Source organism: Leptinotarsa decemlineata, unplaced genomic scaffold, assembly GCF_025532065.1.
Source record: "Leptinotarsa decemlineata unplaced genomic scaffold, Ldec_3_MD MMD2_tig00026342_RagTag_RagTag, whole genome shotgun sequence".
Taxonomy (NCBI): Eukaryota; Metazoa; Arthropoda; class Insecta; order Coleoptera; family Chrysomelidae; genus Leptinotarsa; species Leptinotarsa decemlineata.
This window is the reverse complement of record NW_027412695.1, coordinates 415,023-425,923: the sequence shown is the minus strand read 5'-3', so window position 1 is coordinate 425,923 and position 10,901 is coordinate 415,023.

The following is a 10,901-nucleotide window of genomic DNA, read 5'->3' as shown; positions in this document are numbered from 1 at the left end:
ACTACGGGAAGCACCGTCAAATCAGTTCATGGCGAGGAGCCCACCCCCCCTACCCCTCTGAAGCAAGACATCCCGTCTACGGCTTCAAAGGCTAAAATTCCACCTATTGTTGTCCGACAGAAGGACAAATGGGTACCACTGTTGAAACTGACGACTAGAGAGAACATCAAGTTCTCGAAAGCCGTCAATTTACATGACGGGATAAAAGTTCAGCCGGAGTCTCCTGACGACTATCGGCGGCTGGCAAGGCTTTTGGTGAGGGAAAAAATCCCTCACCATACTTACTCGCTCCCCGAAGAGCGGCAACTACGTGCCGTCATCAGGGGAGTGCCAGAGCACCTGGCAACTTCCGATGTGCGTGAGGAGCTTGAATCAAAAGGCTTTGACCTCACCAGCGTCACGCGCATGAAGCGCGCTGGCAAACCTATGCCTCTGGTCCTCGTCTTGCTAGACAGGGATCAGAAGCATATTTTTGAGGTCAAAGACCTCTTGTGCGTGAAGGTTCAGGTCGAACCCCAACACGCGAAAACTTCGGTGGGTCAATGCCACCGTTGTCAACGCTTTGGACACTGCCAACGCAACTGCTTGGCAGTGCCCATCTGCGTTAAATGCGCTGGCAGGCACTTAACCAGTGCCTGCAAAAAGACCAAGGCTGACCCCCCGAAGTGCAATAATTGCAAGGGGGCTCACACAGCCAATTACCGTGGCTGCCCGCGTACCCAAAGGTACAAAAGAAGGGGCAGACCACAACAAGGAAACCAGCCTCCTCAGGGAGACCTGCGGGGTCTGGACGCGTCCAGGAGGGGGTCAGCTTTGCAAAAGCTGCATCTAAGGGCGCAAGTACTGCAAGTACTTCTGCAAAGCCCACCTCCCCTCGACCTGAACCCTCACCTCAGACTCAGGGGGTTTCAGACATCTGTGCCGCACTGGACCAGATGAAAAAGTTATTCGTCAAATTCCCCGTGTTACAGACAATGTTCACGGTGAATACAAGCGTGATGACCGGAACTGCCAATGTCTAGACAACCAACGTTGCCTAGATCTCTGAAGATAGTTTTTTGGAATGCCAATGGCATTCGAACAAAGAAGCTGGACTTCGAAAACTTCCTCATTGAAAACAACATAGATGTGGCTCTAGTCCAAGAGACACATCTAAGGAACGAATCCATTGTCATTCCAAATTACAGATTCTTTCACAGAGAACGTATTGGACGTGCTGGAGGGGGAGTTGGCATTTTTGCCAAACGATCCCTGCAGTGTGTCCAATACGGCATTGACAGTGCTCGGTTGCACGGTACTGAGGCCGTGGGGGTCGAAATTCAACTGAGAAGGGGTTGTCACAGAATAATCTCGGTTTACAACCCTCCGAACATTCGTCTACTCCCAGAATCTCTGGATGAACTGCTGATGGGAAGCAACATTCCGACAATTGCTGCTGGCGACTTCAATGCCAAGCACAGACCTTGGAGCAGAGCCACAAATCGAAACGGCCAAGCGCTCCATGCGCATGTTGACAGACATGAATATCTCGTGCTGGGACCAGATGAGCCTACGTACTATCGCGGGCAGACTAGGCCCGACGTGCTAGACATCGCGCTTCTCAGAAACGTCACTCTGACCAGTGAAATTTACGTTCTGTCGGAACTGGATTCTGATCATAATCCAGTAATCCTGGTACTGGGCGATGATCTTCCTCCCCCTGAGTATCGCGTGAGATCTAAGACGGACTGGGATGTCTTCACAGCCCAGCTCGAAGAGATGCGCGCCCCTCCTGAGGTACTCGACTCTCCCGACGAACTCGACGCGGCAGTTGAGCGTTTCGAGCTTTCCGTGAATGATGCGTTTCGAGCGGCCACCTCCAGGGAGGAGTGTCCGCTGAAGAGCTACAACGAGTTTCCCCCTCGTATCAAAGCCTTGATACGAGAGAGAAACCGCCTGAGAAGGCTCTACCAGCGAACCCTTTTCCCAGGGGACAAAACAGCGGCGAACAGGATGGCCAATCGTGTCAAACAGGCCATCAATGAACACCGAAACGAAAGGTGGGAAGAGCTCTTGGAATCCTTCGAACCTGGGAGTGACGAGCTTTGGCGAGTCACTCGTAGGCTCAGGGGGAAGAAGACTGCTCTCTCACCCATTCACGGAGAGCGCGGAGTGTGCTACTCCCCCGCCGACAAGGCGTTAGCCTTTGCAGACACGATGGAACGTCAGTTTCAACTTAACGTTGACGACGACGACGACATCGACCGCGATATGCTGCTGGAAGACCGGGTTCACCGACTTCTCAGGGAGGATGACGACGACGACATCCGTCCAGCTTCTATGGAGGAGCTGAAGGGTCTCATCAAGGCTGCGAAAGCAAAGAAGGCTCCGGGAGCCGATTCAATAACTAACAAGTTGTTGAAGAGACTCCCGGAAAACAGCGTTGAATTCTTGCTGAGTCTTATCAACAGTTCGTTGGCCCTCAGACACTTCCCTAGAAGGTGGAAGCATGCGATCGTCGTCATGCTCCCGAAACAGGGTCAGAACCAGCTGTTCCCGCAGAACTATCGCCCGATCAGTCTACTCTCGTCGGCGGCTAAGCTGGCTGAAAGAGTCGTACTGCAAAGACTCAACGAAGAAGTTGAGGACCGAAATGTTCTGCCTAATGAACAATTCGGCTTCAGGAGAGATCACTCCACTGAACTACAGGCTCTAAGGTTGGTCGAGAACACCATCAGCGAGCTGAATATCAACAAAAAAGTACATATAGTACTTTTAGATATTTCAAAGGCCTTCGACCGAGTATGGCACGAAGGCCTTATACATAAGCTAAACGCGCTCGACCTACCTCGGGGCCTGGTCCGGTGGATCGGATCTTTCCTGAGAGGCAGAACCTTTCAGGTTAGAGTAGAGGGCTCTCTGTCTGACAACAGAGAGATCCTCGCTGGAGTGCCACAGGGGGCCGTGCTCTCTCCGACGTTGTACTCACTCTATACAAGCGACCTGCCCAGGTCCGATAGAGTGAGGATATCCCTGTACGCCGATGACACGGCTCTACTCTCGTCTTCCATGGGGCGTGAGCTCGGCGTCGTCTACATGCAACGTGCATTGGACGACCTCGAGCGCTGGTACCTCGAATGGAAGATCCGAGTAAACCCGGAAAAGACTCAGGCGATAACCATGGGGAGATTACTATCTTCTCCGGCCAGAAAAGTGAGAGTCTCTGGAAGGGAGATTGACTGGCAAGCGCGGGTAAAGTACCTCGGCCTTTTAATAGACCGTAGGCTCACTTGGAACCCGCACATCATGTACGTTAAGTCCAAGATCGAGGGTCGGATCGCCGGTCTGTACCCTCTGATCAACAGAAAATCCAAGATGAGTCTTAAAAACAAAATCATGATCTACAACTCGATGTTCAAGCCTGTCATCATGTACGCTTCAGGCGTCTGGGGACAAGCGGCTCCGTCCAACATTTCCATTTTGGAAAGGTTGCAAAATAAGCTAATTAGGATGATTGTGAATGCTCCTTGGTTCGTGCGGAATGAAGCCATCCGCAGAGATTTGCAGCTGCCTTCCATTCGGCAGTCCATTCAGTCGAGGAATGAGAGAGTTTTCGAAAAAACGGAAACTCACGAAAACCCGTTAGTTAGGGAAGCCACAGATTATGCTGTAGACGACCCCTCCCGATATAGAAGGCCCCGACACTCTGTCGAATGAGGCCCTCATGTCCCCCGTTAAAGGATGAATAACTTTCTCATCCATCCCACCCCAGCCAGGTAGGGGTATCCCGTGAAGGGCGGCACTGATGTCTAAGGACTTCATGCCGTCATCCATCAGTCATGTACCCATTGGCCCATCTCAAGGCCAATGATCAGCCGAAAGGGTAGGGGAGCTGGTCTCCAAATCCTGAATGAACTGAAGATGATCGTCAAGCGTCTTTTACACTGAGTCGAAAGCAAACCTGCACGATAGTACTTGTTTGTTTGATATTGACGAAATTAAATTTTCAGAATGCCACCCAAAGCTAGTGGAAAGGCTGCGAAGAAGGCCGGAAAGGCCCAAAAGAATATATCGAAGACCGATAAGAAAAAGAAGAGGAGGAGGAAGGAAAGTTACGCAATTTATATCTACAAAGTATTGAAACAAGTCCATCCCGATACCGGAATATCCAGTAAAGCGATGAGCATCATGAACAGTTTCGTAAATGATATATTTGAGCGTATCGCAGCGGAAGCCTCCCGTCTTGCTCATTATAACAAGCGATCGACTATTACGAGCAGAGAAATTCAGACTGCAGTACGTCTGTTACTTCCTGGTGAATTGGCGAAGCACGCCGTCAGCGAAGGCACCAAAGCAGTTACGAAATATACCAGTTCGAAATAATTTACTTATTCCGGTCTACGATATACATTCTTAAAAAAAAACGGTTCTTTTCAGAACCACAAAATATTTATGAAAGAATTCTTACAATATCGTTTCGACGCTGAATGATAATTTATTTTTGCTAGGGCGCTAGGTCTCACTCGGTTGGGTTGCCTTGTTATCAGTACATTGTTACCTCCTTTCGTGAAACGCGCGATGATAATAAATAATTTTGCCACCTATATTTAGATGGTGCTTACCTACCTATCAACCTAAAAAGTTAACGTTCGTTACTGTTATACTAGTCATGTACTCTATTACTTATGTTATTTTTTAACGTGTTTTTTTTTATTTACGTGCTAATATGTTGTCTAAAAACGTTTATGATTAGCATTTCTGATTTCGACTATAACATTGACGATTTATATATTTCGGGTGGGGGTGGGTGTGTATTACTCCGTTATAGATAGAGCTCACAGTATCGTCGTTCGTTCGTTCGTTCGTTCGTGTTGTAGTATCGACCTTTTTATTGAAAGTATATTACGATGATTATATCTTATCGAATATAACATTAATAACGTTCGTTATTATTCGAATGCCGTTTTCATCGAACACTTTTATAGGGATAATTTTTGAAAATGTTGATGCTATTAGAAGCGTCGGTTCTTGGTTATAGTCGTGTATGAAGGTAGACACGAGGTCTCTTCGATGCCCCTATTCACTCGTGTATTTATCGAGTATTATCGGCTAATGTATCATGTTTCTATAGACAGTCGCGCCTATGATATTTATTCGAAGGTTCCTTCCAGATCATCGATTACGAGTATTTTCGGAAAGGAATTGTCTGGAGTTACGTCAAAATCATCAATACTTCATATTTCATTGTAATTTACTGTGAGTTGTCGAGGTTTAATATTAGCTTTTTCTTATCAGAAAATATTTTCGGAATACGTAGAATCTATCCACGTTATTGTGCTAGTCGAAGTCTAAATAGGAAACCGGCATTGATTTCGTAAAGAAGTTGATGCGAACATTTCGACAGCAGAATGGAAGCCGTCAATATCGTGTCTAACGAGAATGTCGAGCGTTCAGTCTCCCGTCCGCCTGTGCTTCGACCCAGAATATTTAAACAAACGGAACACCAGAGGACTACATCATTCTCTCTAGACGCCTAACGAGTGTAGCATCTATCTTCCGAGAATATATTGTCAGTTGTTTTTTTACTATGGCAGACATAGAAAATCAGAATTCTTCGGCTTCGGCTAATTCATCTTCGTCGCCGCAGGCACAGTCTACTGCGAAGAAAGAAAAGAAAGTTAAAAATCCAAGAAGTAAACCTTCTCACCCACCTACGTCGGAAATGGTTAATAACGCTATTAAAGGATTGAAGGAACGGGGTGGTTCCTCTTTACAAGCCATAAAAAAATATATTGCGGCGAATTATAAGGCTGACGCAGAAAAAGTGGCACCTTTCATCAAGAAATATCTTAAATCTGCGGTTGCTTCCGGATCATTAGTACAAACTAAAGGAAAAGGTGCATCGGGGTCGTTCAAATTGGCATCGGCATCTTCTGGTTCGGCAAAACCGTCGGCTACCGAAAAGAAAACGTCCGGTACGGCCGGTGCGAAGGCCAAAAAAACTCCCGTTAAACGCGTAGCTGGTGAAAAAGCTAAAACCGGCAAGAAGGCTGCTGCATCACCGAAAGGTAAGAAAGCCTCTCCGGAAAAGAAAGCGGCTGCCGCAGCCAAGCCTAAAAAGGTAACTGCCGAGGATAAAAAGACCGTCGCTTCTAAGGTTTCGTCCGCGACTTCTGCTAGTAAAACCAAGTCTCCTTCGAAAGCAAAGAAAACTAACAAAGGACCAACAAAAAAGCCGAAAGCACCCAAACCGAAAACCGCGAAAGCGACCCCTGCATCGGCATCTTCTCCGAAAGCCAAAAAAGCTGCCTCTCCAAAAAAGAAGAAGTAAATTCTTCTATCAGTTGACTTCTCTCTCCGGCGACGAAGTCTAAGAAAACAAATGGCCCTTTTCAGGGCCACAATTTTTTTTACAAGAATTCGTATATAATTCAACTGTCCAACAAATATATAAATAAATAGTCAGAACTACCTACCTAGCCTATCCCTATAAACAGAAAAAAAATAGATAAATAATATTTCTTCCGCCGCCGCCGCCGACTATCGAATTGATATGAATCGAATAATTTCGTAAAAGAGTAAAAATTAAAAAATATTGCTCTGTCTTTCTATTTCATTGAAATATGTCTTGTGAACAGTTGACTTATTTTCTGATATTGGGATCGTTTCAGGAAAATGAGTCAAAATCATTTCGAGATTTCCAAACTAAGGGTGTTCCATTTGAGAAATCACTGATTTTTATATCTTCAGAATTACTCATCGACTCCAAATACCTCGTTCATCATTTTGGAAATGTTACTCCTCCTACAAGACGACGGAATGTAATATTTTGATGAATCAATAATAGCTTATGTATTCTATGAGACTTGTTTTCAATTTTATAGGGAAATGGCTCGAGAACCGAATAATACCTACTTTTTCTGTATAAACGATCGAATATCTCGAGAACGATTCATTTTTGGTATAGGGTATATTACAAAAAGTCACTCGAGATTTATGCCAGGTATTCAAAAATATGAATCAGAGGAAATTTACGAAAAGATGGTGATGTTATGAGCGATCTTTCATTCAGTGATCGCTTGTTTTTCGTTATTTATCTCAGCCGTTTCTAAAAATGATCTTTTCGAAAGATTCGTTTCGGAAAGTAAAAAATTTCAGTATTATAATCCATATTTGGATCATACTGAACATGTTCTGCAAACACCCGTGATTTAATATTTACGTGATGCGAGTTATTGAAAATATCATACATTCATTCATTCATTCATTCATATCTATCGATAAACGAATTCTTTCATCAATTGCATTTTGTGGTTCTGAAAAGAACCTTTTTTTTGTATATATTTTCAATATATATTGGGATATATATATATGAAATTAAGCTCGTTCTCCGCGTATTCTCCTTGCTAACTGAATGTCTTTGGGCATAATGGTAACGCGCTTGGCGTGAATGGCGCACAAATTCGTATCTTCGAAGAGTCCTACCAAATACGCCTCGCTAGCTTCTTGCAAAGCCATGACGGCTGAACTTTGGAATCGTAAATCGGTTTTGAAATCTTGAGCGATTTCTCGAACTAAACGTTGAAAGGGTAATTTCCTAATCAACAATTCAGTACTCTTCTGATAACGTCGAATTTCTCGGAGAGCAACAGTACCGGGTCTGTAACGATGAGGTTTTTTAACACCTCCCGTAGCCGGTGCACTTTTGCGAGCTGCTTTAGTAGCTAATTGTTTTCTCGGAGCTTTACCTCCAGTCGATTTACGAGCGGTCTGCTTGGTACGAGCCATTTTCAAAACCTATTGCGAATTGTAACGAACGAAATGTATACCGAACGATAGACGGACAACATATGAACTGAGTCGGCTTATACACGCCAACTATTATATACCATCTAGACGAGACGCCATTGGTCCGATTTCCAGTTGTGGGCGGAGTCATGAAATTTAACAAAACCCGACCGAGTTCGGTGTAGAACTTTAGTCGAAGTCTGTCGTTAGTATCACTAACAGTATTTCATTCGTATCGTGCAGTATATAATTTATTCTTAACATTCGAAATGACTGGTCGTGGCAAGGGAGGTAAAGGTTTAGGAAAAGGAGGAGCGAAACGTCATCGTAAAGTATTGCGTGATAATATCCAAGGAATAACGAAACCTGCCATTAGAAGATTAGCCCGTCGAGGTGGTGTTAAACGTATTTCGGGTTTGATATACGAAGAAACTCGTGGAGTACTCAAAGTATTTCTCGAAAATGTTATCAGAGATGCCGTAACATATACCGAACATGCGAAACGCAAAACCGTCACAGCCATGGATGTTGTATACGCCCTGAAAAGGCAAGGTCGAACCTTGTACGGATTTGGCGGTTGAATTTAATGCCTCCCCCTGTATTGTCCTTACCGTTTCCATAAAAAAAAGGTTCTTTTCAGAACCACAAAAGCTTATGAAATGAATTCGTGTGTATTTTTTATATTTTTGAAGTAAGTCTCAGGTCAAGAAAGTAATACAAATCATGAAATTATGAAACAACAAAATTTAATTGACGCTCCGGAGGGGCGACTTCATTGATGATTCCAGTGGCGCATTTGCTTTTTCAGCTGCAGGAAAACCCGGAAAAACCTGCAGCAGCAGCAAGCACCACATCATGTGAACATCTTGATCTACTAATGTCTTCTCTTTTATAAAACAAAATGTAGGGTATCTCCAGAGACTACAGTAAATTTAGAACATCGCCAGAACACTTAGTGACACGACTATCGTCAAACTTAATCGACCTCTGCCCTCCGGTAGCAAGCAGAATATCGGAAGCGTGAAATAAAAATTTGAATTGGAAATTTTGGCGAAATAACCCGAACGGAAAGTGTAGTGAAAATATAAAAGATAACGGAAAGTGTAGTGAAAATATAAAAGATAACGGAAAGTGTAGTGAACGTTTACCTCTGCCTTCCGCGAACAAGCAGAATATCGGAAGCGTGAAATAAAAATTTGAAATGGAAATTTTGGCGAAATAACCCGAACGGAAAGTGTAGTGAAAATATAAAAGAAAACGGAAAGTGTAGTGAAAATTTAAAAGTAGCGGAAAGTGTAGTGAAAACATAAATATAACGGAAAGTGTAATGAAAGTTTACCTCTGCCTTCTGGGAGCGAGCAGAATTTCGGAAGCGTGAAGAAAATATTGCAGATGGAAACTTTGGCGAAAATAATCGTGAACGGAAAGTGTGGTGAAAATATAAAAGATAACGGAAAGTGTAGTGAAAATATAAAAGATAACGGAAAGTGTAGTGAAAACATAAATATAACGGAAAGTGTAATGAAAGTTTACCTCTGCCTTCTGGGAGCGAGCAGAATTTCGGAAGCGTGAAGAAAATATTTCAGATGGAAACTTTGGCGAAAATAATCGTGAACGGAAAGTGTGGTGAAAATATAAAAGTATCGGAAAGTGTAGTGAAACATAAATATAACGGAAAGTGTAATGAAAGTTTACCTCTGCCTTCTGGGAGCAGCAGAATTTCGGAAGCGTGAAGAAAATATTTCAGATGGAAGTTTTGGCGAAAATAATCATGAACGGAAAGTGTGGTGAAAATATAAAAGATAACGGAAAGTGTAGTGAAAACATAAATATAACGGAAAGTGTAATGAAAGTTTACCTCTGCCTTCTGGGAGCAGCAGAATTTCGGAAGCGTGAAGAAAACATTTCAGATGGAAATTTTGGCGAAAATAAATCATGAACGGAAAGTGTGGTGAAAATATAAAAGTATCGGAAAGTGTAGTGAAAACATAAATATAACGGAAAGTGTAATGAAAGTTTACCTCTGCCTTCTGGGAGCGAGCAGAATTTCGGAAGCGTGAAGAAAATATTGCAGATGGAAACTTTGGCGAAAATAATCGTGAACGGAAAGTGTGGTGAAAATATAAAAGTATCGGAAAGTGTAGTGAAAACATAAATATAACGGAAAGTGTAATGAAAGTTTACCTCTGCCTTCTGGGTGCGAGCAGAATTTCGGAAGCGTGAAGAAAAAATTTCAGACGGAAATTTTGGCGAAAATAATCATGAACGGAAAGTGTGGTGAAAATAACGGAAAGTGTGGTGAAAATATCGGAAAGTATAGTGAAATTTTCGCCAAAATTTCTCTTTGAAAATTTTTTATCACGCTTCCGAAATTCTGTTTGCTCCCATTAATTCAAGTATCGTCTCACCGTCTCAACTTATATGTTGTAACGGCGAGAAAGCGGTATGGGCCTTACACAAATTTTCACTACACTTTCCGATAAACATTGTAATCGAGACGTCCTGTTGTCAGAACGTTATCCTATAATATTTTAATATATCGATCGATATGCGTATTCATGTCTGATACAATATCATATCGACGGATATAAATTATATTGACTAGGACTATACGAAAAGTGGAAAAAACCGAAAGTCGCGTAGGGTCCCGTCAGCGTTAACGGAAAACGGGCGATGTGCTCGAAACGCCGCTATAGGGGGATAGGTACGTTTCGAAACGGATCGAAAACGCTTCCTCTATAGTATCGGCAGACGCTTGCTCGAGCGCTGTCGGTACCGTGGTCACCGATAACCAAATCACACGATATTCGTTTTTCTGCTGAATAATAACATTAATTCGATATCGTGTCGAGTGCGGGCTTCGCCCACGGTGGTGTGGATAGTTCGTAGTAGTATATCTTCTGCTTCTACCCAACCGAAACCGTCAGACACTGCGAGATCGCGGATTTAGCGAGCGTTTCTACGTAAGCGGTCCCTATGCGATCAACCAAAAAATAACAAAAATTTTGTTATTACACAAAATATGCGACAGCTCTCCTCTGTCCGAGCGAGAATAAATATAATTTCGGAACGAATCTTTCGAGAACACCGAGTCGCTTTCAATCTAGCGAAGGGTCGAGAGAATGTTCGAAGTT